Below are 9,763 nucleotides of genomic sequence, written 5' to 3' on the forward strand. Positions count from 1 at the left end.
GGAGAGTTATTGTGACGATGACATAAAAGCACTTGTAAAGTAGCATGGGCTCTCCCTGGCACTTGGCTGTTGCTTTCTGTCCTGTCTGACTCGTAGTGACCCCACGGACTGCAGCCAGCCTCCTCTGTCCTCCACTCTCTCCCAGAGTTTGCTCAAACTCATGTCCATAAATGTTGGTGATGCCATCCAACCATCGCTTCCTCTGTCGCCCCCTTCTCCTCCCGCCTTCAATCTTTCTCAGCATCAAGGTCTTTTCCAATGAGTCAGCTCTGCACACCAGGTGGCCAAAGGATTGGAGCTTCAGCATCAGCAACAGTCCTTCCAATGAATATTCAGGACTGATTTCCTTTAGGATGGACTGGCACTCAGTAGGTGCTTAATAAGTAAGAGAGATCGCTTTAACAACAATAATTCATAATTACAGGCTGGAATGCAATAGCATTTGGAGGGAGGGTGTCTCCAGGTCTGGGTTCAATGGCCTTGACCGCAGGAAACGAAGGGGAGAGTCTGGTTCCTGCCAAGACACAGCTCCATGACAGATGGGGCTCCCAGCCCCTCCCCCACAGCGCTTTCCAACAGGGCTTTTGCTGGGGTCCAAACGTGGTCCTGGCGGCTTTCCAGAGGCTCAATTCAAGAGAACATTAGAGCCATAATATAGCTCCTATTATGCCCCAGCACTTAGATAAGGAAGAAAAATGGTTCTGCAGGTCTGAACTTCAGACTCCTGTCAGCTCATCCCTACATCTAGGTACTCAGAGATCCTGCCACAAAAACAAACGTCCGGATTTCCGACCAAGGCGCCGGACGTGTTGCCATTCCTTAACATTACCGGGGCAGTGGACTCTCCGAGGAGTCATCAGAAGCCTGGCCCCTGGAGGCCGCGGGTGGGCCGGGCTCCAGCCCCCAGCCCCCTGTGAGGCCAGGGACGGGATTGCGGTTTTGTCACAGAATCAGCGGCCTGGTCAGGGGGTACAAGGTAAATGCCCAAAAAGGTACAGCTCCGCCGCTGTTGTTATTGCTGTTGTTGCTCTGCCCACTCAGAATGCTCAGGTGCAAGCCAGCCTATACACACGAACCACACTGCAGGTCCAGAAAAAGAAGAACTCGGAGAACATCGAAGCATGATCAGGCGTCCCTCCTGACCCCCTGCCTGCAGACTTGGAGCCTCCCGAGTTTGGTGTCCAGACAAGGAAATGACAACCCACTCCAGGATTCTTGCCTGGAGAAGCCCATGGACAGAGGAGCTACAGTCCACGGGGTCGCAAAGAATCGGACACGACTGAGTGACTGTCACTCAAGTTTGGTGTCACTGCAGAAAGTTGTAGTTTGGTGTGTATTTCCAGGCACAGCACATCTCCAGACCACTAATGATGTACTATGATAGGAAACGCCAGGAGGGCCTGTCATTTGTAAGGGCTGACCACACACACACACACACACACACACACACCTATTTGAAAAGTGCTGCTGGGGCAAGCCTGTCGGTTTCCACCTGTCAATTTCCAGAGATAATTGCCCCCCACCCTAACTCTCCGAGCACGCAGGGTCTCAGGGATGAAGGTCCTGGAGCCCCAGAAGAGAGGCCGTGAGCGCTGACGAGGTCCAGCCCTGCAAGTGTGCACTCCAGGCCCGTCTGACCTGGGGCACGGGCTCTGTGCTCAGGCTCTCTACCAGATGCCGTAGGAGACACGCAGGCAGGAGACACAGAGGCCCCTGCCCTTGGGTGGTCCCCGGCCAGGCCAGGGGGGAGAGTCCACCATACGAAACCCAGTACGTTTTAACCCTGAAGAGGGCAGAATGTGTCCAAGTCCAAATTCCATCACCGTGCTGGTGAAAGCACCCCACGGCCAGGTCCTGAAAAACCTCCCTGCCATAATCTTCGTGATCACAACCCTCAGGGCTCCTAGTGGATTTTGAACCATGCTTTCAATTATCCAAAATGCCCACTTGCCTCGTGTCTGTATTTCCTTGGCATGTGGGGAGTGTGGCTGTGCTTGGCTGATTTAACACGGAGCATTAACCGAGCCTCTTAGAAATGGGCTCCCCGCAGGACCACCCATTAGGCTGCGGGCTGCAGCTGGTTCCCTCCAGGCCCTCCGCTTGCTCTGAGCCAGCCACTCCCCTATGCCCACCTCCCCTCCAACCTGTCCCCGAGTGCCACCAGCTATTTTCCAGATCACTGAGGAGCTGATGGCTTGTTTGTGTCACACGACTGGGCCTTTCAGTATTCTTTTCCTTTAGTCTTTCTTTTTAAGATTTTTTTTTAATGCGGATCATTTTTAAAGTCTTTATTGAATTTGTTAAAATATTGCTCCTGTTTAATGTTTTGGGGTTTTTTTGCCTTTTGTGGACTCTTGGCTCCCCGATCAGGGGTCTAACCCGCAATTCTGGCATTGGAAGGCGAAGTTTTAACTGCTGGACCATCCGGGAAATCCCCCATTTTCCTTCAGTCTTGATCTTCCAGGAGAAATGGAGAGAAATCAACAGAGATTGGTTTTCCCAGTGCCCAGCTTGGCAGGGATTGGGGCGGGGGGGTCTTCCTAACTCTGGGAAGTCCCACGGGATTCCTAGATGAATCGGTGAATCACCCCGGGGACAAACCTTGCGGAGGTGGAAACAGCAGCCGCGAGGTCGCCATCTCTTCATGCCTCTGAGGCTGAGAGAGTGAGAACCAGGCTGTGGTTGTTATCTCAGCTGTAAAAAGAAAAAGCCCAAGGCCTTGGAGGCACCTGGACACGCTGGCCTGACCATTTCACAGCAGCCCCCGCGGGTCACTGGGGACCTGCCCTCTCTTTTCCACCTACATGTTATTCCAGCCATAAATCCAAGTGACAAGCTTGAACTTTCCCCAATTGACATGTTTACAGGGGAAGTCCGCATTTGACAGGAAAATTAAGCCTATCAATCACTTAACGAGCTCGTTAATGAATGGTTCTCTGATGTCCTCTGGTAGCTGGCTGTATTGATCATGGAGGGGTGGCCCAGCCCCCAGCCCGTTCCCCCCGACGCCTTCACCCGTCCGTCCTTTTGCCAGATGTTGCTGCCCCCCTGACCTCCCCCAGCCCCCTCTTCTCCCCTGAAGCTCGGCAGAGGGCTCCGCTGGAGGGTTTATCTCGAGGTCAGACCCCCTCCTGGCTCTGCTCTCCGACAGAACAAAGGGAACAGATGCAGGTTTGGTCTATGAGCGCCCACCCGGCATATGGAAGCTATCTCCTCCGGCCCAGTAATTACCCAGGAGCTGGCTTGTTCAATGGCTTTGGGTTTTATTGGACAGAAACCCACTTCTCCCCCACCGGCATAAAACACTTTAATGGTATCTCCCTCTGGGGTTTCTGGGAGAGGTCCTGTCAGGTATGAAATGAGCAAAGCCCCCCTGACAGCCCCCAGAAGCGAGGCCTTCACAATTAAACAAGGGAGACCCGGCGGGAGGGGGGAATGCCTGGTGAAAGAGGCAAGCTTGATGGTGCAAAAAAAAAAGAAAGTCAGGGTCGCGTTGCCTTTGGAGAAGCGGGCAGAACTTCCTAGAGCATCTCCCACTGGTATTCAGAAGGGCAGGAGGAAGAGCTGGGGGTGGTCGAAACACAGGCCATCATCTCCTATTCCCAACACACAGGGAAGCGGGCTCTAAAATCAGGATCAAACGTTAGTGAGACAGTTTTGTGTAAGAATAGATGGTCATGTAGGTCATGAAGGGGCCTGGAACTTAGAATATGTTCAATTCATGTACACACAGCACAGTTCTTCTCCCAATGATCTGTCTCGAGGATGTCATGTCTGCAACTTTGAAGGAGGGAGTCAACTTGGACTCGAGGATTGACCAGCATGAAGAAAGCAATGAGCCCCTGGCTGAAAATGGATGGATGTTAAAACCAACCAATCCCTAAGCTCCTGCCCTGGGGGACGGGAGATAACAGAGACTCAAGTGATGGAGCCTTAAGTCACCAGAGAGGGTGTGTCAACTTCCTAGACTGCACAGCGAATGACCTCGAACCAGGTGGCTTACAACAGCAGAAATGTATTTTCTCTCAGCTCCAGAGGCCAGAAGCCCCAAATCAAGGTATTCACATATCAGTGCTCCCTCTGAAGGCTCTACAGAAACATCCATCCTTATCTTTTCCAACTCCTGGTGGCTCCCAGCACGCCTTGACTTGTGACTACATTATCCCATCACTGTCTCCATCATCACATGGTCACCTCCCCTGTGTGTCCCTATGTCCTTGCCTCTTCTTCTAACGGTATCAGTCATTGGAATTGAGGGCCACCCTAACCCAGTATGTTGTTTAGTTGCTAAGCCATGTCCAACTCTTTGCAACCACATGGACTGTAGCCTGCCAGGCTCCTCTGTCCATGGGATTTCTTAGGCAAGAATACTGGAATGGGTTACCATTTCCTTCCCTAGGGGATCTTCCTAACCCAGGGATTGAACCCACATCTCCTGCATCACAAGCAAATTCTTTACCACGGAACCACCAGGGAAATCATTAACCCAGTATGACCTCATCCTAATGACTCATACCTGCAAAGACCCTATTTTCAAAAAAAAAAACAAAACAAGTCAGATTCTGAGGTTCCAGGGAGACATAAATTTTCAAGGGAACAACAACAACAACAAAAAAAAAAATAGCAGAGCAGAGGGCGTAGCTCGAAGCATCAGGTAAATGCTGAAGTCCAAAGCCTTTCCAAAGAGCAAGAGGAAAAATCGAGATGTGAGGGAAGTGCTGAGAAAGAGAAAAGGATGGTACAGGGGTAAGCTGCAAATACTAAAAAATATGAGGATGGTAACTGAAGTGTCGAAAACATGCTCTGGGTAATTCCAAGCACATTTGAAAGCCATTTGCAGACCATAAAATTCTTGGTCCAAATCACTGACGCCCAGGCAGGCCCGGGTGCCCAGGCTGCTAAACCTCACCCAGATGGAGGCTGGAGGCGGGTCTGGGAGGGTCCAGTCATTCTGGCAAGTGAGGGACGATGCTTCCCAGTGACTGGAGGGGTCCCGCCCCATTCCTTAGGCACCTGCTCTCCTTAGAGACTGGGTCGCTCATACCGTTCCCCTTTTTCTGGGGCTTTTTCAAAGAAGGATGGCTCAGCCCCGGGAAATAAGACTACCACACTCGCCAATGACATGTCAACCACGTGGGCCAAAGTCTACCTCTCTGGGTTTATACTTTCGAATCTCCTTCCAGCCAAGAGCAAAGACTCGGTGAAAACTCTTCACGACTATATTTAACATGGGTAACCAACAAGGACCTACTGTATAGCACAAGGAACTCTGCTCAATGTGATGTGGCAGCCTGGATGGGCGGGGAGTTTGGGGGAGAATGGATACATGTGTGTGCATGGCTGAGTCCCTTCTCTGTTCACCTGAAACTCACAACATTGTTAATTGGCTATACCCCAAGAAGGCAATGGCACCCCACTCCAGTACTCTTGCCTGGAAAATCCCAGGGACAGAGGAGCCTGGTAGGCTGCAGTCCATGGGGTCCCTAAGAGTTGGACACAACTGAGCGACTTCACTTTCACTTTTTACTTTCTTGCATTGGAGAAGGAAATGGCAACCCACTCCATTGTTCTTCCCTGGAGAATCCCAGGGATGGGGGAGCCTGGTGGGCTGCCATCTATGGGGTCTCACAGAGTCGGACACGACTGAAGCGACTTGGCAGCAGCAGTACCAAATAAAATGCTTAAATTAGGGGGGGAAAAGCACATGGCTGAAACAGTGGAACTCCTTCAACACACCAACATGAAACACCTAGAACACGGTGAGTTGCAAAGCTCATGGGTTCAAGCATCCAAGCACCTCTTTGGGCAGCATATACCTGCTGTGGTGCAGGATACAAGATGCGATAAGAGGAAGAGCTAGAGCATAAACATGAGCTCCACCTGAGTCTAGGCTGGTCCTCCTCAAGAAATTTACTAAGATCCCATGTAACTGAGAGAATTCCTGGGACTTCCCCGGTGGTCCAGTGGTTAAGAATCCACCTGCCAGTGCAGGAGACACGGCTTCATTTCCTGGTCCAGGAAGATGCCACAGGGCAACCAAAGCCCACGTGCCACAACTATTGAGCCTGTGCTCCAGAGCCCATGCTTTGCAACTAGAAGGTAGTCCCCACTCTTAGCAACGAGAGAAAGCCCATGTGCAGCAACAAAGACCCAGCACAGCCAATAAATAAATAAGAATTCTCAAGAGTCAAGAGAAAGAGCCCAGTTTTTGCATCAGACAGATCGGGTTTTTACACCTGGCCCTGCCTGCCGCTTGCTAGTGATACAAACTTAGGCTTCCATTTTACATCTCTGAGTTCTAGTGTCCTCATCCATAAGGTAAGAATTATAACAAATAAAGTAAGGTCCTGGCCCATAGTAGGCCTTCAGTAAACAGAATGTTCTTCTTTCCCTGCTGCTACCTGTGTTGGACGATGTAAATGAAAAAATGAAATACTAGTCATTCAATCATGGTTAAGGGGGCTGACTCTTTGAGATCTCATGGACTGTAACCCACCAGGCTTCCCTGTCCATGGGATTCTCCGGGCAAGAAAACTGGAGTTAGGGAATTCATGTATATATTGGGTTGGCCAGAAAGTCCGTTTGGGTTTTTCTGAAGATCTTATGTAAAAACCCAAACAAACTTTTTGGCCAACCCCCAAACTGGTATCATTTTTAGTGGGATTATGTGGGGGGCAGAAAGTGGTGATGGGCAGATGGGGAGAATGAATGGCCTAAGGACATAAAGAATAGCGGACCACTGGATAGATGCCCTCCCAGGGTGCCCCAGTGGAGTTCCACAAACTGGGTTTCTGTGGACAGAAGGGGGTTCAATAACTTAGCGAGGTTTCTGCTGCCCCATTTCTTAAACACAGAAGCAGATACAAGCAGACACAAGCTGTAGACCTAAATGTGTCTACAGTGTAAACCCTCCATTTTGTGTCTCAGAAGAGGCTCATCATCAGAGGCAAGTTCAACTGTGATAGCTAGCTGATTCTGCTCAGAAATCGCCCCCAGGAATCTTCTTACCCCAGCTCTGAGCTCAAAAGAAGCCTAGAAGGGCGGCTGCTCTAGGAGGGTAGCCCTACCACCTTGAGAAGATCCACCCGGGTTCACGGTCACAGCCCTTGCTTCCAGGTCCAGCCCAGGTTCTCTGCACACCAGAATGGCTTCCTCCCTGACCTCCGGTTTCTCCCCACACCTCTCCACCCAACTGCCGTCCTACACCACACCCCTGTTCCCCAAAGCATCTCTCTTAAGTGCAGCTCTGATTCTGACATTCTGGACTCCAAAAATACCCAATAATGCCCCATCACTTGCAGAATAAACCTGAACTCCTCCGGGACACTGAAGACGCTTTGCCACTTGTCCGCAGATGACTGTCCGGCTCCATCTCCCGTTTTCTCCCCAAACACATCCCATCATCCAGTCACGTCAGTTTGCTCCTTCTATTTTCCCTGCCTGCCACACCCTTTCCAACACCTCCTGGACTCAGAGCCTCCTTTTCTATCAAGTGTCCCCTGTGCCCAGACAGAAGTCATCTCTTTCCTTCTGAATCCCCACAGGCTTGTCATCTGTTCTGCTTTCGTCACACTCATCACTCTTTGTGATTTAGAAAAGTGACTTTTCTCCTCTACTCGTCTAGAAGCTCCAGAAAGACAGGACCCAGCACATGTGAGATTCATTTTTGTTTCACCCTCATGCCCAGCACAGTGCTTCACATCTATTAGGTACTCTGTGAATATTATTGGTTGGCAGAGGGGAAGATAAATGATGACTGAAATAAAGAAGTTGATGGTACACTTGAGTAGAGAAATTTCAGGGGCCCCTTCCAAGCTGGTTAGGAAGAGACGAAGTATTTGTAAGTCCACATAACATGCAGAACCCCAGAGGGTAACCAGGAATCTCAGTCCCTTGAGACCTAAATGGCTTAGAGAGACAAAGAAAAGGATGGTGGAGAGGCTCGGGAGCCGGCAGAGCTGAGGACACCCTGCCCTGTGCAAAGAAGGGAGCCGGCGCTTGGCTCTGAGAGGCAAAGCCAGAAGCAGAAATCCATTTGGAGAGAGAAAGTGAGTTGAAAAGCTAACAAAATAACCTTGGGCATTTGATTCACCCTAGACCTACATATAGACCAGTTTCTCAGGAAAGAGGGAAGAGCCACGTGACCTTCCCGGGACACCCCCACCCCTCCGGATGCTGTCACAGGTGAGAGGTTCAGGGCAGGTGTGCCCTGGTCTCTCCTTTCATCTCTCCCTCTCCTTCCCCAAATCTCTCTCTGTTTCTAGGCAGCTGAGCTACGGCTGGTCCTCTTGCATAAAGTCCGTAACACAAGGGCGGGACTGGGTGTGTCACATACCACCAGCCCCTTGTCACTCAAGGACAGCCCATAGCACCCACAGAAGCCCAGGAGAACTGCCTCTCTGACTTCATGGTCCAGCACCCCCGGGCCCTGTTCTCCGGAGAGCATTCCTTTCTGCTCCCCCTTGAGCCCCACTTTCTTCTCCCCACCCTTTCACCAAACAGATGTAACTATTTATTCCTTATGTCCTAGTTTTCCTGTAATTTCATAAAGTGCAAATTTGCTGTCCTGCTCCCAAATGCCGAGTCGCTGATTTGTCATAACAGTCATCAGTAACTGTCGCTTTCTGCCGCGGGCTTAATTAACCCACTCTCTCATTAGCATGTCCGTGCACTTGTAAGGAATGAAAGCCTGATTATTTTCTACAACAGTCGCAGCCAATTACTGCATCCAAATGGAACCACATTAATCAAATCTTTAGTACGGTGGCAAATTCAGAGATATCAGATTGCAAAAGGCAGCAAAACTAATATGTCACTGTCAGCGGGGCTGCGCAGGCATTTAGCGAATTGCATTAAATAGATGGCTTCGCTGAAGCCGCATGAATTTAATATGTGATGGGATCTGGAAGCTATTAGTGTGACATGGCAAAGTAGTGGGAGCTTTGGCAGCTCTGGACTTTATCCATGAACTCAGGAAACTAATATGAAAACTTGCGTGTGTGTGTGTGTGTATGTGTGTGCGTGTGTGTGTGTGTGTGTGTTGCGCATGAGCTGCAATGCACGCATGCGCCTCATGGTGTATACTCAACAAGGAAGTCCTGCAGGATGTGTAAGAGCAACCATTGTTTATTTGCAGCCTTCCGCCCCCTCACCTGCACCCCGTTAAAATAGAAGAGATGTATATATAAGTAGACTAAGATGACAGCAAACACGGCCTTAGTGATACTTCTACCTGCAGGGGTACAGATCCCAGGCTGCTCAGTCCAGGGACCAGCGCACGGACTGGAAACAGAATTCCTGGTTCCATCCTCTGCCAGTCTGGTCACAGGGCTTTCTGACTCCCTGGGACCCCAAGAACCAGACCTCAGTCTGTGCACCTGCAAAGCTGAGGAAGGTCATCGTACACGCCAGTGTTCACTACGGCACAACAGCCAGACATGGAAGCAACCTGAGTGTGCATCAATGGATGAATGAAGATGTGGTACATGTGTACAAAGAAATATTACTCAGCCATGAAAAAGGTTGAGATAATGCCATTTGCAACAATAGGGATGGATCTAGAAATGATCATACTAAGTGAAATAAATCAGACAGGAAAAGACAAATGCCACATGATATCACTTATATGTGGACTCTGAAAAGATACCAATGAATTTATTTACAAGACAGAAATGGACTCACAGACTGAGAAAGCAATCTTGGGGTTGCCCGAGGGGATATGCGGAGGAGGGGCAAACTAGGAGGTTGAGATTAACATATATAT

This window comes from Muntiacus reevesi, chromosome 10 (genome assembly GCF_963930625.1).
Source record: "Muntiacus reevesi chromosome 10, mMunRee1.1, whole genome shotgun sequence".
Taxonomy (NCBI): domain Eukaryota; kingdom Metazoa; phylum Chordata; class Mammalia; order Artiodactyla; family Cervidae; genus Muntiacus; species Muntiacus reevesi.